This window comes from Lithobates pipiens, unplaced genomic scaffold, assembly GCF_037356315.1.
Source record: "Lithobates pipiens isolate NorthernLeopardFrog02 unplaced genomic scaffold, aLitPip1_a1.2 Scaffold_16, whole genome shotgun sequence".
Taxonomy (NCBI): domain Eukaryota; kingdom Metazoa; phylum Chordata; class Amphibia; order Anura; family Ranidae; genus Lithobates; species Lithobates pipiens.
In genome coordinates this window covers 624,757,663-624,784,137 of record NW_027507748.1, presented here as the reverse complement: position 1 = coordinate 624,784,137, position 26,475 = coordinate 624,757,663, and the positions used below count along the sequence as shown (strand labels likewise).

The following is a 26,475-nucleotide window of genomic DNA, read 5'->3' as shown; positions in this document are numbered from 1 at the left end:
AGTCATACTGTAAATTATATATTGCTCAAGAACCTCTAGCAACTAACTCAAGGGTTCCACGGAGCGCTGGTTAAGAGACTGCAATCTAGACACTTGCACTGTAGCTCCTTTCCTACATAATTCCTTTTCTGTCTGAACTCCCCTGATGTGTCAATAACCGCTCTGTAATGTAAACAAATCTACCCTCTTCTATTAGGTAATGTAATCACAGTTAGGGGAACCCCATTTTTTATCTCCTAAACCTTCCCAGCCATCCATAAAGACATGGATGAGCAAGTTTGGGGTGGAGGAACTTTACTGGCCTGCACAGAGTCCTGACCTCAACCTGATAGAACATTTTTGGTATGAATTAGAGTGGAAATTGCCAGACCTTCTCGTCCACATCAGTGCCTGACCTTTAAAAATGCACTGATGGAAGAATAGTCAAGCATTCCCATAGACACACTCCTAAACCTTGTGGACAGCCTTCTCAGAAGAGTTAAAGCTGTTATAACTGCAAAGATTGGGCCAACTCAAAACTGAACTCTATAGACTAAGACTCTAAAGTTCATGTGCGTGTAAAGCCAAGTGTCCCAATACTTATTATATTATATTATACTAATATCAGGTATATATATATATATATATATATATATATATATATATATATATATATATAATTAAGAGTTTTTGACAATATAGTGTATATCCAATGGCTGCTTAGCTCATGCTTCAGTGATGAAGAAGATGCATTATAGACAATCGTGGATTCATTGCACCTTGGGCCCTTGGCTGTATTCAATGCATGGGCCCCCTGGTAGTATAATGGGATCATGTATAAGGTCCAGTTTACATAGACATCTGTGTGTTCACTTCTGACATGCATTTCTGAAGCATTTCCTAAATATCTGGTATTCTATATTTGATTTTTTTACTGGATCTAATGCAGTGACATATTTTCTTTTTGCAAAACAAATATGGAATGGAGGCATATAATATGGAAACGATGCTTCCAGGTACAAGGCGTATGCACACTCATATTGTGTGTGTAATTGTTTCAACTGGTTCAGCGGGGATTGTCTGAATTTCGAGGATTGGTTGGGTCTCCCTGTTTAGCAGAAGTGGATTGTAAGATCAACTTCTGCTGAATAGGAATGTTGTAAAACTTTTGTCATGAGTCCTGCTGTGAAAATATGTTTTTTTTTTTGGTTCAATCTGGTCCATCTATGACCACCTTAACCACTTCAATACAGGGCACTTTCACCCCCTTCCTTCCCAGCCCAATTTTCAGCTTTCAGCGCTCTAGCGCTTTCAGTGACAATTGCGCGGTCATGCTACACTGTACCCAAATGAAATTGTTATCATTTTGTTCGCACAAATAGAGCTTTATTTTGGTGTTATTTATTCACGACTCCGTTTTTTTTTTTTTGCGATATAAGCGCAAAAAAAGCGGAAATTTGGAAAAAAAACAATATTTTCTTTTTTCTATTTGAAAAGAAATCCAATAAAATCAAATTTTGTCATAAATTTAAGCCAAAATGTATTCTGCTACATGTTTTTGGTAAAAAAAATTCCGTTAAGTGTATAATAATTGGTTTGTGTGATCACGGACATATGTACGCAAATGATCATGTACATATGTGTGCAGGTGATCACGTACATATGTGTGCAGATAATCATTGGGACATGTGATTTTAGTGGGACATATGTGGGGGACATGTTTTTATTATTAGGGACATGTGTTTTTATTATTTGGGGACATGTATGTTTTGGGGACATGTGTGTTTTGGGGACATATGTGGGGACTGTGTTTGTACTGTGTGGTGTGTTGTGTGTTTACACTACACTGATGATCAGTGAGTAAAAAGCTGTAAAAAGCAGCCCATACTCACTGATCATCAGCCGGCTGCAGCGTTCTGCTCTCCTCTCCTCAGCGGTGACTTCCGTGTGAGGAGAGCCGATTGCCTAGCAACCGGCTGTTTGTTTACATCACATGACGGCCGTGATTGGACACGGCCGTCATGTGATCAGGAGGGCCAATCACAGAGCCCTCCTGCCGATCTGAGATGTGCCGTGTCCGGGTGACACGAGCACATCGGGATCGCGCCGCTGCGTGGGCACGCGCGCGCGCGATCCCGCTACTCCTGAAGGACGTTCCTGAACGTCCTATCAGGAGTAGACGGCTCCCACCCGGCCGTATATATGCATTGGCCGGGTGGGAAGTGGTTAAGGATGGCCATAGAAGTCTTTGATTTTAAATTTGACCACTGCAAGCACCACCCTGCTGGACAAAAGATGATTTAAAAATAGACTGCGCTGGGTGGAAAATTATCGGGCAAACAGTGACCGCATCCTATAAACTATAGTCACTGTTCAGCAGCACTATGGCATGCACCGTAGCCGGCAGTGATTGTCTCTCATTCAAGGAGAACATGTCTTTTTACCATAGGGAGCTGTTATATGACTTCTGGACTTGTTGGCTGGATTTGCTTACTCAGTGGATATGAAGTGCTGTGAGAACCACATTACTGTCCTTTGGATAATGCTGTCTGAGATTCTCATCTCTTTTCATGGAAACAGTGACTTTGAGTAATAATTTAATGTACACAAGTTGCTACGGCTTGCAGAAACTACTGACCACAACATGCTGATTCATATTACTGCTTTACAACACTTTTTATCCGTTGGCATCACAGTTACCACAATTTATAGAGTGATGATAACCCAATATGTTTATAAGGGCTCACAATTTTTTTAAATTTCTTCCTGGAAGTTGGGCATTACCCAGACTACAAGACTTAAAAGGATCCAGGATGGGAATTCCCAAGTTACACAGACTACAAGGATTAACACCATTTATGTATCTTACGGGAATGTTGCATAAAGTGATGAAAGAGTATCTGTTTCCAGTTGTGCTACTTTTATTCAAGCCAGAGGCTAATTATAAAGCTTATTATTAATTTAATAAAAAGACACTCCCATTAGAAAAAGAAAAAACAACAACACTTCAGGCAGTAATAATAGCCAACAACTGCTTTCTTTATTAGTATTTTCTGTGCAAACAGTTCTTGTCAGTGTCTATTGTGCTTGAAGACTGCCTTACACCAAAGTCTGGAAAGAAGTAAAAGTATAAAAGCATTCCTGCATCTGGCCTGGTCTCACGCTGAGCTGTCAGTGGCGGCTTCTCTGTGGAGGTGGGTGCAGAAGAGGCAGCGACAACGGAAGCCCCATAGTAACTCTGTGGGTGACATCACTTCCCAGGCATTTCACAGCCGTCGTCAGCTGTGTCCTGCATAGATCTTCTGCCGTTGGAGACCAGACAGGATCGGCTTCACAAAAGGTATGTATAGCGAGCGGATTTTCTGTCTGAAAAAACTTGGATTTTTTTTTTCCAACTGAATTCCGCTAAAGCTTGGCTTGCATACACACGGTCACACAAACGCTCTCTGAACTTTCGACCGTCAAAAACGCAGTGACTTACAACACTACGACGAGCCGCGAAAATTAAGTTTAATGCTTCCTAGCATGCGTTGAATTGTTTCCAAGCATGTGTAGGGATTTTGCATGTCGGAATTTCCGATCGGAACTTTTTCCGACCGAAAAATTGAGAACCTGCTCTCAATCTTTTGCTGGCTGGAATTCTGCCAGTGAAAGTCCGATAGAGCATACACGCGGTCGGAATTTCTGACTAAAAGCTCACATCTGACTTTTGCTGGCAGAATTTCTGATTGTGTGTATGGGGCTTTAGATTGTGGATGCCGGTAGATTTACAGATTTTAGTATTAGGTGAATTCCAACTTTAATGCCTTTTATGAGCAGTGACCTATGGGAATTGCTTTTTTTGCATGCTCTGCATAATATGTTAGAGCTATTCAAATGGAACCAAGGGATAGGGTAGAGAATACACCACTAACTAAATGAACATTTGACCCTTGCAGAGCATGGGGCGTACTGCAAGGGTAGACTGTATTTCATTCATGCAGTTTTTCTTTAAATGCAGCAAATAGATATCTGGTCATCAGGCAGGCTGTGTTGTATGGTAGATTGGTGTAAATTTCCAACCTGAATGCACAGAAATACAAAAAGTCTTTGGCAGGTAAAGCAACTGTATATTTAACTATCTGTCCAGAGTTTGCTTTTAAAAAAGTTCACCTTTCTCCACATTACATCTGTATTTAGGGTGTTACATGTATCATGCTCAGTAACCTCCTCCTGCCCCCCCCCCCCACACTCCCACTTCCCCTTGACAGCGAGTGGGGGATCCTCTCCCTGCACCCACCCCACTGTAGCATTTTGAAAATGTTGTGACTGTGCAGGGCTCTGTCTACACAGCCGTGTCATTCATACGGGAATCTGTGAAGGAAAAAACGACAAGTCCGGTCTTCCACCACAACAGACAGACTTGTAGTTTGAATGGGCCGCGAGCGTGCTGATCAGCACACTTGTACTCCATTCACACTCCCTCCAGTTTACAAGCTGACAACCCATACAGAGGTAAGGTCTGAAAGCTGGATGGAGACGGTGTAGGAGCCTGTAGTTGCACCTGCGATCTGCTGATCATGGGTGCAATATTTTGCAGGCTCCTGTTAAAAAAAATACACTTTTTTTAACCTGCAAAACAATTTCCAGTTATTATTTTTCTTTTTTTTTTTTTTTTTTTGGTAAAAGGTGAAATTAGCCTTTAGGAACTTGATAACTGTAACAATGACATAAGAGCATGTGAACAGCGTTCAGGAGGGCAGTATTTTCAAGATTAAGCTAAGATCAAGAACAAGGGGCCACAACCTTCTACTAGCAACTACTACTTCAACTAGCCAGTGGAAATTTCAAAAGTAATCTTAGAAAGAATGATTTTACTGAAAGAGTAGTTGATGCTTCAACAAACTTCCAGCAGAGGTAGTGCATCAGTAAACAGTAAGTGAATTTAAATATGTTTGGGACAAACCTAGATCTATACTTAGAAGAAAAGGTTAAAAACATTCCCAAAATCAAACAAGAACAAAAAAGGGTCAGACTTGATGGACCACTTGGTCTTTTCCTACCTATATATTCTATATCAATAAAATCATGATCTAAAATAAGGCATAGTATTTTTAATACCTATACGTAGAATGCTCTTGATCCAGTTACACACAACAGTACAGGAAACATGTAAAACATATTTCTCTGTCACATTTTGAAATCACACCCAGTTGCTATTTTCTATTTTCTTTGCAAGCACCTAAGAGGCAGGAATGACAGATCAATAAAAGGAGCAGAGAACATGTACTTTCCGAATGATAAATTCTTTCATCAGACTTTTGTCTTACTACAAGCAGCTGCCTTGAGGAACTTATGGAATTCCAGCTGTTAACTGCAGTTCCTCAATAACAATGGGCGGTTCTTGAAGGATTGTGAAAACAGAGCAGTGACCGGGCTGGAAAGCATGTAGAGCACAGCTGTATGCAGCATCGCTTGGATTAAATTAGTCCTAACTGGATTTTACGGGAGCAGGAAGGTAGCAAGAATATGGAGCACACCAGCAAGTAGAAAAAAAGGCAGAAAAACCAAACCCTCAAGGTACCCTTCAATCTTCATTGTGTACATTGCTCTTATTTTTTTCTATGAAGTGCTCTGACATTCACTGCTGATGGATTTACTTTAATTTAGCAGTACTACTGAGTTGTTCGTAGATGTGATACAAATGTGAGCACTGATTCATACGGGACAAGGCTTGTAAGGACTTAAAGTATTAAACTTTTAATGAATTCTCAGATGAGCTGGATGTTTTTTGTAACATTAGTTGCCATGTTTCAAGAACTGAAGAAAATATTTTCCAATCGTGACTATTTTTATAAATGCGGTTGTGTCAAAATTCCTATGTGAGCCAAGGAAAACTTCATACTTCAGACTCTTTAGCCATCCGTAGATCTTATAGCCAACAGAATCAGGGGTGCGGCTAAGAACATGGAGCAGATGAGTGGCTTGTTGGTGGGCTTCTGAACCATGGGATTATCATCCAACCAAGCCAGATTAGGCAATTGTTATCTCATGGCTGTGAGTTCCTCCTAGATTGTTCATAGAATTTAGATTTAGACACATTAAAACTGCCCTTAGCTTCCATGTTCGTATTTGGTAAGAGGGGCAGAGGAAGGAGCGGAGGAGAGGACCCTGCAGTCACTATCTTAACAGGGAAGCAATACTGATTAGGACGAGATTTCCAACAGCACCAGATGTCAGTGTTTGGTGGCATATACACATATAAGAAGCTCATCCCTTGTCAGCAGAATCAGATGGCTTTTATACTTGCCTAAGAAGGTAAACTGCTAATATATCTGATCCAGCTCCGTAAATGTTAAGTACCTTCAAAGACAGAGACAGTATTCATCACACAGATGTGCTTACTTTGTAATTGTTTTCCTAATATGAATCAAGGTTATGCTGGTTATGTTTAGCCAGCTGACACAGCTTGTCATTGTACAGCAGGAAATTGAGAGTTCCCTGTTGCCTCTGCCTGCTGTGCAAAATTTTAAAGTATGTCAGAAAGGAACTTTTCATTTAACTTTGAATCTGGTGGTTTTCTTTGACAGCTTGGACTACACTAAATGTATCCATATATGTGAGATGACAGTCAGCCCAGGTGATTGTGGGTGGACCTGTGCTCACCACTAGTTGGGCAGGGATATTTAATATACATGAGATGACAATCTGCCCAGTGATGATCTCACATCTATGGATGGTGAAGAAATAGTCAACTAGGCACATTACAAATCCGTACTGATTGCTGTTGCTCAGTGATAAGCCAAAGCAGACTTCTTCCCTTTTCATAAGTATCTCTAGACCTGAGAGGTTAGTTGAATGTGTAATTATCATCAGGCACGGGATTCAGCCGGTAGCTCCATGAACAGCCACATTCTGCTTCGAAGAACATCCCCTGTTCATACAGAGGAGTTGGGGAGATGCCATTTATCTCAGGGTATTGCAGTATTGATCTGGACAGGTATTCTAACCTGCTTGAATGTTGTTTCCTTCAACATGGGCCCACCTGGATTGCCATAGATATAAGTTTGAGAACACCTGGATTGGGTGACTGTCACCAAATTTTCTTTTTTAAATCAGATTTTATTTTTGAATTCTGTTTTTCTTTTTACATAACAACCCCCCCCCCCCCCCCCCACCCTTCCTATCTCTTTTTTTCTTAATGCTCAGTAGCTCAACACATTTATTTCAATATTATCTAGTATACCTTAAATTCCAGAAATATTTCAGGGCAACCAATACACTATAAAAAGTTAAATAAATCAGGTGAACCTGCTCTTCGAACACTACCTCTTTTTATTATGTGTTTAGGCTGGAGCATCTATTCATTTTTTCCATATTTTTTTTTAACTTCAAGGATGCGTTTTGTTGAACATAGGTGTGTTTTTCAAACATAACATGTTTATTAATTTTCTCAGATCCAGTCCCCCCAGGGTAGGAGGGTTGAGCAAGATCCAACAAGAGGCTATCAACTTACGGGCCATAAAAATTTACCTTATAATGGCCACTACCTCATTATGTTCCAGATTGTTGGGATTTATATACCCTAATAGGCATAGAGCAGGAACTGGAATTAACGCAGTGTAATAAACAGAATTTATCACATCTATTACATCCTGCCAATACCGGTGTTATTTTGGACATCTCTAGAACAAGTGAATAAAAGAACCCGGAGATTGGGCACATCTTGAACATTCAGGATTATCCTTCCTACCTGTATCTTATGCAGCAGTTTTTAGGTTCAATGGGACCTATGCAAAATGAAGAGTTGAGGCGGAGACAGCAAGACCAACTGAACCTAATGTTTAACGTCTCCTTAGATTGGTGGAAAATACTTTGTTACCTACATGGTTCATAATGTATGGCTTTCCTATAGCCTCACACAGTTAAACACTAGATTGCTGAGGTATTGTGTATAAAACATGCATCTTGCTATGTACCTGTGCCTTAAACTGTTAATATGTAAGTAGCCCCCAGTTCTCAGCTTCACATATGTAGCTATGCATTTTTGTTAAATTCTTTTTAATATTAATTTGAGAGCAGGAGCTGCAAACCCTTTGAGCTCAGCTCATAAGGAACCTGTCAGGATAAGAAGATAGGAGCAGAGTTATTTTTGAAAGTGCATTCTTCAGGGTGGTAATACTAATCCTTCCTTTGTTACATGGTAAATCACTAACCTGGAACAAAGATGTGCATAACAAGTGTCAGTATGCCTAATATGCACATGCTTGATCAGGGTCAGGGACATAATGAGTAATAAAGACAGACTACTCTGGAACCTGCATCTCTAAAACAAAGTTAGCAATGGCAGCTTTCATATTTATATGCAGATTGCCTTTAAATTGGGCAGGAGCCATTACAGTTGTAGTAAAGCTGGTGGAACCTGATTCTCCACACAAAGCATAGATGTGACGGTGGGGTATTAGAGCAGAGTTAGGGTGCTGGGATCAATTTTCTTGGGTTTACACAACGCAAAAAATACTGGCTTTTGACTACAGTAGCCACCCTTTTTTTTTTAGGACATTCGCTTGTTAGCTTCTTTTGTACAAGAATAATCTAATCTGTGGTGCATAATAAAATATTAAGCTAAGCAAAAAATGAAAATGCAACTTAATAGAAAACATAGCTATACAAAAAGGAGTGTTCACAGGCTTCACAGGCACTTATGCACACACACAGAGTCAGTACAAGTGTATTCCCTCACACACAAATCAAATCTAGACGCCTTCTCAAGATCACTCTGAAATGGAAAATCTTCGAAGTCATCACTGCTCGCAGTTAAATATTTATTTTACAAAATGATAGGAGATAAAGACTAATTGCGGGAGTTTTAGTGCATGTGCCTTTGAAGAGGCCAGGAGCTTAAAAAAAATTGGCTGTAAAGCTAAGGGGAAAAAATCCCAGTGTTATTACCCAATATGGATGACAAAACATTGGAGCTTGTGTGGGAAAGTGGATCACATCCAAAGTCTGGAATCGTTTATCTTCTGCTTAACTCATAAGGATGACTGCTTTATGTATTTCACTGAAATTCCTACTGATTGCTTGTGATCTGGGAAAGCAGCTTGTACACATACAATTGGAAGTGAGAGAATAAATATTGCAATCTGTAATGACCACAACAGGAAAAAGACATTAGTGTTATACATTTTGTATTATAAGTTAAATATAAAGTACTAGCAGAGGTAATGGACTGAATTATTTCACAGCTTTGTGTAACTTCAACCTACACTCACTGCAGGTAGCCATATAGAGATCCATACCAATAAAAATCCCAGTGACATGATGAACTTAGTTACTTGTGCCACTACTGTTGTTTTTTTATTAGATCTTTCTAGTGATAAGCTATTGATTAAAATAGCAGTAATGCTACCAAACTGCCGCTTCCTTGTTTAGCGGTAACAGGTACAGCTCATAAATAGGATGAGCGTAGTGATTTTTGGGAAATTAATTTTGCAGCATAATTACCAATTTTGCCATCAATTAAATTTTGCCAAAGCGGGACATTCAATTTTACCTATTGAGCTACTTTTTGTTTGGGAAACAAATGAATGCCTACTCTTATTTCACTTTGAATGGTATTTTTTGTGGGGTTCCGTTTAGGGAAGTTTATTTTTTTACATTTAATTTGCTTTGTATTTCTGTAAATTTTTTTTAAAAAAAATTGTATATTTAGTTTATTTGTGGGTTTTTTTTTTTTTTGTGAAAACATCATAAAGTAATATGGCTAATAAGGAGATTTTTTTGGTCCAAGTACAGATCTTAGATATTTGAAAGGAGTTTTAGTAAACCTCAGGAGTTGTTTAATGGCCATTGTACCTTTGAAAAACAACTTTTCCTATTGACTCCATTTCGACCAAAATAGGAGAATTTTCCAATTTTGCTAACATTTCAGGAAAAAAAAAAAAAAAAAAAAAAAAAAATATATATATATATATATATATATATATATATATATATATATCCAATATTACGAAAAGTATTTGTCTTTACAATGCACATGAACTTTAATGGCATCCCAGTCTTAGTCCATAGGGTTCAATATTGAGTTGGCCCACCTTTTGCAGCTATACCATCATCACCTCTTCTGGGAAGGCTGTCCACAAAGTTTAGGAATGTGTCTATGGGAATGTTTGACCATTCTTGCAGAAGCACATTTGTGAGGTCAGGCACTGATGTGGGCGAAAAGGCCTGGCTCACAGTCTCCGCTCTAATTCATCCCAAAGGTGTTCTACCGGGTTGAGGTCAGGACTTTGTGCAGGCCAGTCAAGTTCCTCCACCCCAAAGTCGCTCATCCTTGTCTTTATGGACCTTGCTTTGTGCACTGGTGCACAGTCATGTTGGAACAGGAAGGGGTCATCCTCAAACTGTTCCCACAAAGTTGGGAGAATGAAATTGTCCAAAATGTCTTTGTATGCTGATGCCTTAAGAGTTCCCTTCACTGGAACTAAGGGGCCAAGTCCAACCCCTGAAAAACAACCCTGCACTATAATCCCACTCCACCAAATGATTTGGATCAGTGCACAAATCACTGAATCAATATTCAGTTATTTTAACATTCCTATACAGCCAATACAGCACACCAGACAGTCATGTTATAACAGCCCTATTGTAATTTTAATATCATTTCCTTACTTTGCTGCTAAAGTCAATTGCCAAAAGTGTCCATATGCATTTTACACTATAATACACTATACCCAAGTATGACATGTTTATTTATAATAATATAAAAAAAAATTGTCTTTGTAAAGCCTAAACTTTTTTACTATCAGTTTTGGTTGGAGTAGGTAAGGGTTAAAACCCATGTCAGTGTTTCTCCCCAGTTGGACACAATTTATCTGTGTCCAATGGGAGAGATTGCTTTCACTTCTTTACTGGAGACATAACAGGCGTGGAAATCTCTGCAGAATTAGGTGAAGTCGTCAACAGAACAGATTGGAAGGTTTAGCCTCACGTCTTGCTCTGGTGACAACTTTAAAATGTTTAATTTCCCATCACTTTCAGCCAATTAGAGAGGATCCCCCTCCCGAGTGGGGACAAGGACCCAATATTAACTTGATGGGTTATAATCCTTGACTTCATTCAAAACTGAAAAAAAGTTTTGGCTATTCAAACAATTCAAGATATGACAATGGATTGGTAAATGATAAGGATAATTATTGCTGCAGGTTTTCATTTGTCTTGTAAAGAGCATACCCCATATCCTCCCTATTATAAGTCTCCTCTGTAATGTGGTGGGGGAGCATCTAGCTGAAAAATCTCACAATGCTCAATTGTTCTTTTTGTTATTAGTTGTAGACCTCACCTATCCCTATTTAAAGTATATATCCAGCCAAAACATTTTTTTTGTTCTGAGTAGGCTGGGGAAGAATCAGAATCCCGTCAGGTTTTATTATTATATCTGATCCTCATTTACACAGATTTCCCTTTACTAACTGCCTTGCTATTTCACCAGCAAGAAGGTGAAGGGAAACCCCCAACATCAACACAGACAGAAATAAAAGTGGGGAAAGCTAGAACTCTTGGCAGCCTTCTATTACTGTATGTGTTCTTATTGGAGATTTTCCATCACTTCCTGTCCTCTCTTGGTTTCCACTCTATCAAAAACTAAATTAAAATGTTTGGGTGAACATACACTTTACGTTTTAAATACTTACCTTCAGTCCCGCTCCAAAGATCTTCACTGTGCAGCCTTGCATGGCTTCTGAATGCCTTTTATTGTAATAATGCCAGATGGGGCTTGCATCCTCTGCACATGCATGTCGCTCACCCCCTTCTTTTCTATGGTGTCATCCATAAGAATATGGCCCCATCCAAAGGAATGAATGTGTTGAGTGGCGCACATACGCAGTGGATGCACAGCCTGGCTGATTGCTGCTGGACAAGTCCACACAATGAAGATCTCTACAGATGAGGTAAAGGTAAAGTATTTAAAGTGGAATTGAGGCCAAACCCTAACTAGCCTTAAAACTGCCCACTTCTAACACTTATCCTGAATAACCTGCGAAAAAAAGATGCATATACTTACCTATTTCTAGGCTGCTCACATCCGGTCACATGATCCTGATTCCCCGTGTCAGCCAACATGGCAGCAGGGGAGAGGAGGATGGGCCAGTGAAGCCTATGGGTCACTTCATGCTCCTAAGCAATACCAGCAATTGTCGGATCATTCTCTCTTCTCCCATGCAGCTGGCGCTAGCTGTCACAGGGGAGATGACATGACCATACCTCAGCAGCCTGGAAATAGGTAAGTATACAGATCTTTCTTACACATTTTAGTGAGAATAACTGTTAGGAGTGGGGAGGAGACAGTTTTAACAGTAGTTAGGTTTTAGTTAAAATTCTGGTCTAATGCCAGGGAGGATTCGAGAAGAGGAGATTAGGGGCTGGTAGGTCTATCATGTTTGTTATTTAAAAAAAAAAAATAGGACTTTACAATCACTTTAACTCTACTAATCCTTGTCTATCATTACGTGTTAGTGAATCAGTGTAAATCACTAGTGTAGCGTCAGGGATCGTAATGCTGACCCCACCCATGCTCCAAGGGGCCCATGCCTCCCTGTCACATTTAAAGTGGTTGTAAACCGTTACAAACCACTTTGACCTACAGGTAAGCCTAGATTAAGGCTTACATGTAGGTCCAAGAAATATCTCCTAAACCTACACGGTTTAGGAGATATTTGCCGAAAGACAGGCACCACTGTCTACGGCGCATGCGCCGTAGACAGCGGCGCGCAGGCGCACTGAGCGCGCCACTGTCAACGGCGATATGCCGTGAATGGCGGCTCCCATGCGCATGCGCAGGAGTGACGTAATCGCGGCTTCGCCGAATGACAGCGGCGGAGCAGCGAGACCCACCGAGAAGATGGACGCTCCGGACTACAGGGGATAGCGGCGACTTTGCTGGCTCCTGTGTCAGGTAAGTGACACATAATGGACTACTATGCGATGCATAGTAGTCTATTATGCTTTACCTTTGCAGGGAATCAAAGAGGAAGTAAACTCATCAGGGTTTACTTCCTCTTTAATTCTACATGGGGACAGGAGGGGTAGCAAAGGCGGCATATACAGGAACCAATCTCCTCCATTTTCCTCCTGCAGCTGCTTCTTCTCTTCTCCCTCCCACTGGCATTCAGCAGCTGCAGGAGGAATATGGATGGATTAGTTCTTGTATATGCGGCCCCTCCTTTCCAGGTTACTCTTCTTTCTGCTTCCCGGGCCCTCTGTGTGCACCCCTGGTCCCCCAAGCAGAGCTGCCAGCTTCTCCTCCCTCCCGCTAGCTGCTGTGGGGGTTGATTCAGGATAGAGAGCAGGGAAGGGGCCACTAAATATGACATTTGCCGGCCCCCTTCATTTTCTGAAGGAACACAGTGAATGATCAGTACCTATCTCTCACTGTGTTCATTCATAACCGAAGCATATTAAACTGTGACTGAACGAGAAACTCTGTATAGAGATGTTCCTATTAATTAATTCTGTACAGATGAGGCTGAGTGTCATCAATCTCCTTTTTCTGTCCCAAAAGTGAGGCATCTGGCATTTGTTTAGACCCATGATATTTTACCAAAGTCCCCCAACAGTGCTGCTAAAAAATTGTAAAAAAATATTTAAAAAGCCACATTTGCCAGCAGAGGGAGGCCAGCTAAATTTGAAAAGGTGTGGGTGGGTTAACACTATAATATATACAAAAAGTGCAGCGCTCTAAAACATGCATGAACATGTTTCCAAAAGAAATAAACATTTGCAAAATTAATTAATGATAAATAAATTCATCAAATGTAAAAAAAGTCCATATGGTTAAAGGAAAAATTACGAAAAAGAGGGGATTAGAAATAAAGTCCAGTGTCCCAATCAGATCCAGCAACGGAGGGTTGAAACGGAAGTACAGATGCACATAGGAGTAAACCAGCTTCCCCAGATCCTCCAATGTGAAACACCTCCAAAGTAAGAAGATGGCAGCTTACCAAAAGGCTTCCAATCTAATGGAAAAGCCAGACAGCACAGTGGGGAAAACCATTTCCCATGTGTGTCCACAAAGGTACTGTTGGCCCCTGGAAAATCCAGCATCACAACCTCACACAGATGCATATGAATAAAAAAAAAACATAGCGCGATACTGTCTAAACCATTTATTTGAATAAAAAAACAGAATACACCCACAAAGTCCTCTAGTAAAAAGACTGTGTAGTCATATAAAAGCTGCAGCAATTGCCATAGACAGTGTATCATGCAGCCAGTTGAGCATGGTAGCGTCACATCTGGTCCCACCCTACGCATTTCGTCATAGAATTGACATTTTCAGGGGCGTGGCTAGCAGATGTGCACCACGCTCTATTTGTACTAAAAGCATAGGAACAAAAGGGGCGAAAGTATCCACTCTCCCTACGTATAACTAAATGGAAGAAGGGCAGAAATAGCAAAAGAATTAAGAAACCGGATCCAGATGAGCGGATATATAATTAATAACGTACCTCAGCATATGTTGATACATCAAAAAAGGTATATATAAAAACCATATACTGAGAAAAGAAAAACTACATCATAAAATTAATACATATTAATAAATGGGTGTTCACCTAATGTTAACATCTAGTGGTCAAAAAGTACAATAGCACTCAGAACTAAAAAATAAGTATGTATATATAGATTCAACATCATGAATGAATTTAAAAAAATATACACCTACATACCTAAATTCACTCCTATCAAAGTAAAATACTGAAAATACTAGAATATACAAATTACTGGTATTAAAATTATAACTTAATAAAAATATTTATAATTGTATATCTTTATATATATATATATACAAATAATCAAAGATATTATTAATAAAGCAATTTAACGGGTTAACACTATGTCTATGATTTCTGATTAAATGGTCTTTTGGGTTATTTTGAGCTTCTCTGATGTAAGCTTTGGATACGATTACTGAGCCCTGTGCCCACTTTTTGGGCCCCCCTTGGGGGGGGGGTCTTTAAGGGGGGTGGGCCATCTTGTAATCTCTGTGGGGTGGTAGATTTATGTTAGTACTCTGTTACTTAACTTCTTGGATTATCTATCATATGTCCCTGAGTTTATTTGCATATACAGTATGTAGTATTTGCACCTCAAGGTCCCTTTGCCGTACTGGCTGCTGGTGCTGTAGCATTGTACTATATGTTCTATTGTTATTATGATTGTAAGTTTTCCTTACTATTTAGTTAGGCCTTGAAATTTCTTTAAAAGAACGTGGGGTGGGGGGGGGGTGATCTTTGATTTCTTTCTTTCATGTTGGAGAGGTATATCAAAATGTAGACGTTTTCTCCAAAATCTTTTGAATTACCCTCTTAATATAGAGATAAAAATCTTAATAGCTCTTTAGCCACTTGGAATATTTTGGTGCATGGTGGGATTATCTTGGTGCACCGTGGAAGCGACTGGCTTTAGTGGCAGAAGCCCTAGGTCAGTGATGGCGAACGTTGGCGCCCCAGATGTTTTGGAACTACATTTCCCATAATGCTCCTGCACTCTGCAGTGTAGTTGAACATCATGGGAAATGTAGTTCCAAAACGTCTGGGGTGCCAAGGTTCACCATCACTGCCCTAGGTCAACTTTTACTTTGGGGCCCACAAGCTTTAAGCTATGCCTCTGGTGTCAATACATATGCAATTGCAAGTTTTTCTAAATACTGAGCTGTATAAATATGGAATACTGGTGCCAAAAAACAAAAATACCCAATATGATCGGGCCAATGTTTCCAACTAGTGTAAATATAATACAGATGGTTACTGTTGACAGTGTAGTGTTTGCTAATGTTTTTATAGTCTGTTGTAGACCTTAAATTATTTCCATTCATGCTCTAATGTACACTAAGTAAAAAGAAAGTAGATAAATGGATATGATAGAAACTTTCCAACACATATTTATTTCAGAGAAGGTTGTGCCCTGTGCAAGTTCACTGAAAATGTTACAGAGCTTGGAAACTTCATGGATCTGTTAGTAATGTGGAAATATTTTGTCCGGATTGTAGAGTCAAGGTCAGCAAAGTCCAGGGAGAGCTGTCCTCATTTATTGTCAGCCCCTGTGTTTATTATTACATGTGTTTCTTTTATAGTTTCCTGACTGCGTCAGCAATCAGAAATAGACTTCTCAGAATATAAAAAACATACTTCATAAGAACTGGAGATACTTAAAGCTCCACTCAAGGCTAACAATTTTTTTTCCCCATACCTCTAACCCATCCTACTAGTCATTTTTTTCCCCTTACTTTTTATATAAGACAGATAGACTAACCTAAGTCCGCACTTTAGGTCCCTTACGTCAGCCAGATCCAGGTGCGGGGCACCTCAAACCCAGTGGTGCGATGAAGTCTGAGACCACCAGTCCTTTTCCACCCCCCTGTAGTGACCTCAGTCCTCTTCTGAAGGGACCTGTCACTAGATATCCAATAGGAAGGGTCCAATCACGCAGGCAGGTTAAGGTAAGTAAAAAATGGGCCTTTAGATTGGGGCTTTTTTTTGATCCAGCGGTTTGATGAGGGGGTTAGACGGAAGGTAAAAATTATCCCAGGGTGGGACTTTAAACTCACAAGCTAGTTTATACAGTAGTCAGGGGCACAGGGTTGTTCACTTGAGTCCTTGAGAAGCCTTCAGTCATAGCCCTTGTACACATGGTCGGACATTCAGTACAACAAAATCCGTCAGATTTTTTCAGACGGATTTTGTCCAAAACTGGTGTTGCATACACACGGTTGGACAAAGTTGTCGGAAAATCCGATCGTTCGGAAGGGGATGACGTTCATTCGTTACGACGGGACTACGTTCAGGCTAGTAGCCAATAGCTTTGGTCTCGTAATTTGATCTGAGCATGCGTGGCACTTTGTCCGATCGGAATTCTCTACAAACAATCGGATCATGTTGTTGGAAAATTTTATATCCAGCTCTCAAACATTGTTGGTCGGACATTCCGACGGAAAATGATTGATGGAGCCCACACATGGTTGGATTATCCGACAACACGGTCCGATCGGACATTTTTCGTCAGAATTTCCGACCATGTGTACAAGGGCTTAAATGTTCCATACATTGCACTTGTTACAAAATCATCCCCTCATGTTTCCTTCATTCATCCTGTTAATCCTGACAAAAAATATTAAACCTAAGCACCACTGGTTTAAGGAATATCAAAAATGGTGAAATAGATAATAGATAGATAAAATACACCAGCTGTAGTAAAAATAAATGCTAAAAAGCAATGTGATACAATATGAAACAGACTGTGCTTAGTGTTATCAAAATATTATACAAATTGATTACACACATATATCTAATACAGTCCCAAATAATGGTGATATAAAGGGCTCGTGCTCAAGAATGAATCCGTGTGCAGATATGCCCAGACTGGGTGCCACATGGATGTGCACTTACCCCTAGGAGTTGACCATCTATCTCTAGTGTGGTCTGGAAAGCGTGTGGGGATACCCCTGTGGAAGTCTGTTGGCTGACGTCTCATGTAGAAAAAACCCTCATGCAGATTGATGGACACGACAGAAAAAGTCCTCATTGCGCAATGACAGTTTAAACGATTTTTATTTTAAAACAATATAAAATAACCACTCACATTTTAAGGTGCCGTCCTGGCACCCGGCATGTGTAGCAGGTGATTTACTAAGGGGAAATCGGCCTTGACACCGCTCTCAGCGTCCAGCTCGATTCCCAGGTGTATGTTTGGGTGGAAGTGTGTCGCGATGATGTGGCAAAACCTCAAAAAATAGGTTTTATCTTGTAATGCGTTCTAACACCCTCAGTGGGAGTATATATTTTATATGATTTTATTGGAACATCGGTAAATAAAATTGATTTTAAATCACAGTAATCTTGTATGGTTTTTGACATCTCAGAACTCCAATTGCATTTAAACTCTTTGGAGTTTGTTTACTAAAGGCAAATAGACTCTACACTTTGTAAAGTGCAGTTGCCCTCTGCAATTGCGGTTGCTCCAGAACTTAGTAAATGAGGTAAAGTTTCACTTTGAAAAAAATACCCAATAGCGCGCAAGGAAGATAAAAAAAAAATGCATTTTTGCTTGCACGTGATTGGATGATGAAAGTCAACATAGCTTTACCTTTTTTTTTAAGCTCTGGAGCGACTTCTCTTGCAGAGGGCAACTCCACTTTGCAAAGTGCACAGTCTATTTGCCTTTAATAAATCAACCCCTTTGTCTCCAACTTATATATTTATACATTATGTAGGGAAGTGCATAGCTCCCAAATGTCAATGATTTTGATGGACTTTCCCTGATTTGGATCAATGTCCCTCCGTCCCTCTTTCTTCCTTATTTGTCCCTCATTTTGGTCTGATCTATATAGTTTTATATAAAATGCACTTATCATTTATCTTTCAAAAAGTTTTTCCCAGTGCTAAACCTGTCATCCAATTTCAGAATGGCCGCATTTCTAAATGTCAAAAAACAATATAAAGGAATAATAGTGGTAAAAAACCGCACTTGTGGGATTCATGTATCTTTTTTTGTCTCGTTCTCCTTTAAGAGGGCATGGCAGGGGTGTGTGCCTCTATGCCTACATAATTTTGCTAATAGGTGTCCCTCATTCCCATCTCAAAAGGTTGGCAGGTATGGAAGTGGGGTCCTGACCTACTGTAGGGGCAGGTTACTGTTTTATTCTTAGAAGAATATATCTAAAAAAAAACATTATAGCATTAAACATATAAAAGTTACATTTCATTTAAGTTAGCCTGTTTATGCATAAATCAGTAAGCTCTGTAGTGAAGTACAAATTTTAAAGTAATATTTAACTGTCCTTTGCTATGTTGAATAGAGGTAAGTTTATTGTTGTACATTGAATTGCATCGTGTGGCTTATTTACATTGCAACCCCTTGCACAGTGTGCATTTATACACGGGCGTCTACGTGTTTTTTGTAGTGCATTTTTTTTTTTACACTTATATTAGTTTGCAGTGCATTCATGTGCCTCCCAGTGTGAAAAATGCAGCATGCTGTACTTACACATGTGAAATCACTGCAAAGGTTTAAACTAGGATCATTGAAATATATGCATTTTTCTATTTTTCCTTCTATATGCATTCATATTACGTTAAAAAAAAAATACATTCAGCTGCATATAGTGTAAAAAAGCCCTAATACAGCATGTCTTTTCTAATTCTAACTTCATATACTAGAAGGAGATTACAGGAAGTTTGCCCCATGGTCTTCTTAAAACAGCAGAAGTGATTCACTACCCTTACTGGAATGTCTTTTCTCCTCGTCTGTACAACACTGCAAAGACATTTGGTCAAATCATTCTGCAGATTTCGTGTAATGAGATGCAGTTGCAATAAACATCTTTTGTTAGGGTATAATATGAATCAAATCCATAATCTGTAGGTTGCTAAGGCCGGCCATACACGATTTGAACCAGGCTGAATGTACCAAGTTGATTGATTGATTGATCAGCTTGAGCACAACTAGCCTGCTGTATTTGCTTCCAACTATTTGCTGTAGTTGCTATAGTCTTCTCCTGGCGGGGACGGCTTCCCCCACCTTTTGTTCTCCTGTGACCCATAGTCAACTCATAGCGGGCTATTGCCCGCAGAGCTGCTTTAGGCTGAGGATATCCCAACAAAATTGTCAGGATCCACCCTGCTGCCTGATTGACAGCTTCTCCCACCCCATCCCCAGCCATGCACTCCAGTGCGTGTGGAGGGGCAGAGCAGAGAGCGGTGACTATCAATCACTGCTCTCCGCTCTGAGCAGACCAAGAAATGAGCGATCAGCGGTCCTGTGATCACTCAGTTCTCAGTCCAAAGCCCCATACACACTATTAGATTTTCTGCAGATTTTTGTCTTCAGATTTACGAAAGCCATGTAATATGAGGTCAAACCTTAATGCCGCATACACACGACCAGACTTTTCCACGGACTTGGTCCGGCGGACAATCCGAAGGACTTTGCAGCTGAGGTCCGCCGCACTTTCAAACGAACGGACTTGGCCACACACGATCACTCCAAAAGTCTGACGGATTCGAATGTAATTATGTAGAATAAGGAAGTTCATAGCCAGTAGCCAGGAGCCGCCCTAGCGTCTGTTTTAGTCCGTCGGACTAGCACACAGACAACTGGATTTTTTGACCGGACTCGAGTCCATCGGAAAGATTTGAAGCAAGTTTTATTTCTAGGTCCGCCAGACTTTTGGGAAGAAAATGTCCGCTGGAGCCCACACATGATCGAATTGTCCAACGGATTCACTCCGCCGGACCAAGTCCCTCGAAAAGTCCGGTCGTGTGTACGTGGCATAAGAGTTTCAGTTTGTATGCAATCAAAAAATTTTAAGAATAGTGTGAAAGAAATAAACTAAACCATTACTTCCTATAAACTATACTAAAGAATATGAACTGGCTTAAAAGAGAAGTTCGGGTTTGGTTTTTTTAAATCATACTGATCTAGGTGGATGCAGCATTGGTCGGCTCTAAGACCTGCTGATTGCTCTAGTTTTCAGAGCTCCATGAGGAGAGAGCTGGTGACTGTTAGTCACTGGCTCTCTACTCTGCCCTCCCCCGCACACACTGGAGCACTGGGCTGTAGAGGGGGCGGAAGGGGCTGACTCAGTCTCTCAGTGGTTCACTGAGAGGCTGAGCCAGGTGCCGGTCTAGGGTTGTGAGTGGATCCCCACTTTATTGTTTCGATCTTGCTTGAGCCTGGACTGGCTCTGTGACTTCAGCCTACAGCGGGTTTCAGTCCACTGTCTGCTGAAAACGGGTCACAGGCATGCAGAACGAACTGCTCTCATGTGATCCACAGGAGAAGTATGGCCAAATGACCTTTGGCTGTTCTTCTCCTTTAAGCAAGCACTAAAACAGATCACTGTTTTCAGGGGTCAAGATGGCCACACTATAAGGATAAGGCCCCTTTCACACGGGACGGATCAGTAATGATCCGCCCCATGACGATCCACTTGCTCAGCGGGGATCGCTCCGTTGTCCCTGCTGAGCCGGTGGCGGACAGGGCGGTCTGCACACTGTGCAAGGTCTACTCTATGGGGAATCGGATGAGCACGGACCGTCTGTCCGCGTTCATCCGTTCCGCTCTGCAGACAGATAGAAAAATAGGATTTTCCTCCGTCTGCAGAATTGGACAATAGTGGAGGTTGACGATAGTGGGTGTCTGCGGATGTTTATCCGTAGACATCCGCTATCCCATAGGAATGCATGTATGTCCGTATTTCATCCGCAAACGGATGGATGAAATACGGACATAATGTCCGCATGTGTGAAAGGGGCCTTAGTGTCAAAGGGCCACAGTTTCGGCACCAGGGTTATACACCAAATACTATAATATTTACTTTTGGCAGCATATACATTGTTAAACAAAATCACATGATAAAATTGGTATTCGGCAGGACACAACCCTTGTTGAGATATGGCCAACCGGGTTTTTGTAACAGTTGCATAATACAAAAGCAAATGATTTACAGTAAGTGGATTTGTTTCCTGTCGGTTAAATAAAATCATTATGTATGCCTGAAAAGTCCAATTATGTTAAAGTGCTCTGAAAACAGTATCGGTGATTCCAATAATAGAGTTTCCTCATTAAGTCCAAAACTTTGAAGGCACAGTTGCCAAGTTGTGTTATAATTATGTCTTGTGATTGAAGCAGATCCCCCTAACGCAAATTACTATATTTGTAACTATCATAAAGTCAGGGAGGGTTCTACATTTCAGTTTAATTTTATAACCGTCTCTGTAATTGTTACTGAACGAAATGTTGGAAGGGCTTGAGATTTATAATTTATAGCTTTACACAGTAGTAAAAGAATGTTACCATCAGTCCATACACATAAAAGAGTTAAAATTGAGGTTCCGCACATACAAGCAAAATGGGAAGCTTGCCATGTGTTTCTAATGCTGCTGTACTCTCTATGATGCCTGAATGGCTGAACACACATAAGCCTCGAGCAAATTCTAAGCCTTTCTTCATCCTACTACATGTAAACACGCTCATACAATGTAGTATCTGACTATGTTTGACACTGCAGTCCCAGCCAGAAGCATTGAACGAAGAGTTCAAACCAAGAACCTCAGCAAAGATACCAAATGTGAATTTACTTCCAGCTGTAGGTGGATATAAAAAAAATATACCTCCAGAAGATTTACCCAACATCATCACCAAGCCATTTTTTGTGATACGACACTGAGTTGCTTTAACTGACAATTATTCAATGCTGTACCCAAATAAAATTGACTTCCTTTTTTCCCACAAATAGAGCTTTATTTTAGTGGTATTTGATCACCTCTACATTTTTTATTTTTTGCACTATAAACAAAAAAAGACTTAACAAGTTTGAAAAAATTTTTTTTTACTTTCTGCTATAAAACCTATCCAATAAAGTTTTTTTAAAAATCAAATGTCTTCAAAAATTTGTATTCTGCTTGATTTTTTGTAAAAAAAAACAAACAATAAGTGTCTATTGGTTTGCGCTAAAGTTATAGCGTCTACTAGAGCTGCACAATTAATAGCTAAAGAATTGAAATCGGGATTCAACCCCCCCTCATGATCTCAACACAGCATTTCCTCAATTCAGTGCAGAGAGTTCTCTACTGAAGCCGACAGCTGTCAAAAAACAAAAAACAAACAAACAAAAAAAAAACAGGCAGCCAAGTTTATCACAACATCGCTCAGGCGAGATAAAGAGAAACACTGTAACATTTCTTTTTTTTAGATCAAAGGAATGAACTTCTGTCTGTAGATTAGGTCAGTTTAACCACTTATGGACCAGGCCTCTTTTTTAGATGTGTTGTTTACAAGTTAAAAACTGTTCTTTTTGCTAGAAAACTACTTAAAACACCACAAACATTATACATTCTTTTTCTAACACCCTAGAGAATAAAATGGCGGTCGTTGCAATACTTTTTGTCACACCGTATTTGCACAGCAGTCTTACAAGCGCACTTTTTTTGGAAAAAAGACAACAGTAAAGTTTTCTTTTAAATTGTGAAAGATAATCTTATGCCGAGTAAATTGATACCCAACATGTCACAGTTCAAAATTGCACCCGCTCGTGGAATGGCAGCAAACATTTACCCTTAAAAATCTCCATAGGCGACGTTTAAAAAATTCTATATGTTACATGTTTTTGAGTTACCGAGGAGGTCTAGGGCTAGAATTATTGCTCTCGCTCTACCGATCACGACGATACCTCACATGTGTGGTTTGAACACCGTTTTAATATGTGGGCGCTACTCACATATGCGTTTAAAAAGTGTTTTTTTTTCTTATTTATTTTACCTTTTATTTAAAATGTTTACACTGTTTTAAAAAAAAAATTGTGTCACTTTTATTCCTATTACAAGGAATGTAAACATCCCTTGTAATAGAAAAAAAGCATGACAGGACCTCTTAAATATGAGATCTGTGGTCAAAAAGACCTCCGATCTCATATTTACACTAAAATGCAAAATGCAATTAAAAAAAATTATTTAAAAAAAATGGCCCTTTAAGAGCTATGGGCAGAAATTACGTTTTGATGTTGCTTCCGCCCTGCAATGTCATGAAGACGGGTGGGGGCCATCTTCCCCTCACTCGTCTCCATGCACAGCCACTGAGAGGACCGGATTGCCTCAGCCACTGCCGATGGCTCCGGTAAGCGGTGGAGGGCATCAGAGCACGGCGGGGGGGGCCCTCTCCTGCCGTTGATAAAAGTGATCTGCCGCAGAGACCACTTTTATCTTGTAGCCGGCCGAACACGAGGATACCGGGATTATGGCAGCTAGCTAAAGTAAGGATGTATAGCGCCGTTCGGTGGTTGGCAAGTGGTTAACCACTTTAAAGACTAAACCTTTTTCTGACACTTGTTGCTTATATAAGTAAGTAAAAATAAGTATTTTTTACTAGAAAATTACTTAGAACCCTCAAACATTATATATATATATATATATATATATATTTTTTTTTTTTAGCAGAGAACCTACAAAATAAAATTACGGTTGTTACAATATTTTATGTCTCGCTGTATTTAGGCAGCGGTCTTTCAAATGTAATATTTTTGGGAAAAATACACTTTAATTAATTTTAAAAAAAGGAAACAGTAAAATTAGCCCAATTTTTTTGTATAATGTGAAAGATGATGTTACACCACAAGAATCATGAGAGAATCGTGATCTTTATTCTAAGCAAAAAAATTGTGATTCTCATTTTAGCCAGAATCATGCAGCTCTAGCATCTACAAACTATGGGATGTTTTTTATTTATTTTTATTTTTTTACTAGTAATGGCAGCAATCAGCAATTTATAGTGGGGCTGTGATATTGCAGCAGACACTGGGCACTAACTGACACATTTCATGCTTCTTGGGGACCAGTGACACTAGTACAGTGATCAGTGCTAAAGCTCGTTTGGCTGTACTTCTCCTGTAGATCACAGGAGTACAGATTGTTCTGTTTTCAGCAGAAGCCCGCTGTCAGCTGACATCACAGAGATGGTCCAGGCTCGGGAAGGATATTCAACCCACATTCGCCCACATGCCTGGACCTGCACCCATCTCAGCCTCTCAGCAAGCCCCTGGGAGCCTGACCCGGCTCCACATCCCATCGATCCAGTGAGCGAGGGGGGCAGAGCGGTGACTGGCAGTCCCCATCTCTCTGCTCAGGGAGTTCTGAGATCCCAGTGATTGGTGTTTGATCGCTCTGTTCTCAGCGTAGAACCGGAGGGGGACAGATGCAGCATCGGACTGATGCTGCATACACCTAGATGAATATGATTCAGCAAAATAAAATAAAAAACATACATCTTTTTGTTGCATTCTATGTCAGACATTGCTGTCTGTGCTTCCCTGTACTGGAGACAGCCCCCATTTTTGGTACATGTGTCATGTGGACAGAAAGTGGTGGAAAATCTCCCTGCTACGGTCACAGAGAACGTTTAACTCTTCCCTGACACCATTCAAAACGTTAAAAAAAGTTTGATGGAGTTAGGCATTGGTTTCCTTTGTGACATCTCACAGCGCTCATGTTACCTTGGGATGCAGATGTGTTTTTCTACATTTATCTGCAGAGTATTTCTCCTTCCATAAGAACTGTATGTCCTCTTCAATGTTACAAAGGCTACAGAGGCCAAGGCATTAAACTGCCGTCTATGTAAATAGTGACTAATGAGCTGGCGCAGAGGCTTTCCAGCAAAAACACCACACTGGGCCAAAAAAGGATTGCTCGCATTGGCCCAGCTAACTATTGTTAATATCTTTAGTCAAAACTCAAAGGTCTGTGTTAAACGTGTGTTTATACTGGAGAGCCAGCGCTTAGTCTTACATTTATGTCTCCTACTGTATACTAAAAGTATCCCTGCAGATAGAAATAAGGCTTGTAAAATTGTGTGTTCACACGCTGGGCTTTGTATTGATTATGCTGAGGAAGATTTATGTGAGACGACTTAGAACTATAAAAAGTTTAGCTCATAGGGAGTAGGGTTTAGGCTTTGTACAAACAAAAATCCAGCATTTTTTTCTCCCATTGGGATCATTGTTAAAGAACTCTGGTCTAAACAAAACATCCCTATGTTTTCTAATGACAGACTTGTTTGGATCTCTAAATATAACCTACTTACAATTTTGTCTTGATTTCTGAAAAACAGAGCCCTAGGGATGTCATAAGCTGAACTTTTGAATCAAACAGCGAAAACAGTTTGTTTTCTACGCAAACCCCACAATAAAAAGACACTATCATGGGGGGAAAAATATAGCAAGTTGCCGCAACCTCCCTCCAGATACGACGTAAAGTAAGTAAAAGTAATGTCGGATCTTGCTGATACTTCCCATCTAATGTAATCCTTTTGGCCCATCATCAACCTCAGAGTCCTATAGAAATGTTCAGCAGGCAAGAAGGGGTGGGCAAGCTTAGGCAGTAGGAGGAAGTGCTGTAGCTATGCTTCTCAGAATGGCTTGGCATTTGGCCATAACACTAAGGCGTGGGAGGCAAGTTCCTCCAGGTCACCTCAGCAAATAAAAAATAAATTAAATTCAATGACTTCATTGTACCCCATATAAACAAATTCTGAAGATCTGATATATTGCTAAAGAGCTGTGATATGAGAGAGGGAGCTATAAAGAGCCTCTATGCACAGGTACTGTTAGATGGAATAGCAAGAAGAATAGCAAGGGTCATATTAAATCCCCACTCCTCTCTAATGTCCCTACCCTTTATGTAAGCAGGTGATAGGAAGTTAGATTGTGGGGAGAATTCATTATGATGGAAATTAAATTAATTTAGTAAAGGGAAAAGTAGAAATGAAGATGAAAGCTAGAAGTATTTTTTTGTCTGTAGATCTCTTTCTCCTCTAACCAGTTCCTCAACATTTAGTAAAGTAAAGTTCATTGTCACACCTAACATTAGCCATGCATAACGGCAATTCCAGCTGAATTGGCCAAAATTGGAGTTGTGGGTGGCCTTGTCAGCACTACCAAACTCAACAAACTGTTATTGAAAAATCGAA

The 26,475-nt window shown here is 40.1% G+C and overlaps 1 protein-coding gene across 6 annotated transcripts in view; it reads left to right on the top strand.

Moving 5' to 3' along the window:
• STARD13 (StAR related lipid transfer domain containing 13) overlaps window positions 1-26,475 on the top strand; it is a 427,146-nt gene that overhangs the window by 343,183 nt on the left and 57,488 nt on the right. The window contains exon 1 of one of the 6 annotated variants that reach the window (XM_077484122.1): window positions 5,378-5,538. The exons of the other annotated variants lie outside the window; for them this stretch is intronic. The gene's annotated coding sequence lies outside the window, so the exon portion shown is untranslated. Of the gene's footprint in view, window positions 1-5,377; window positions 5,539-26,475 lie in introns of those variants that run through there. 6 annotated transcript variants of the gene reach the window in all.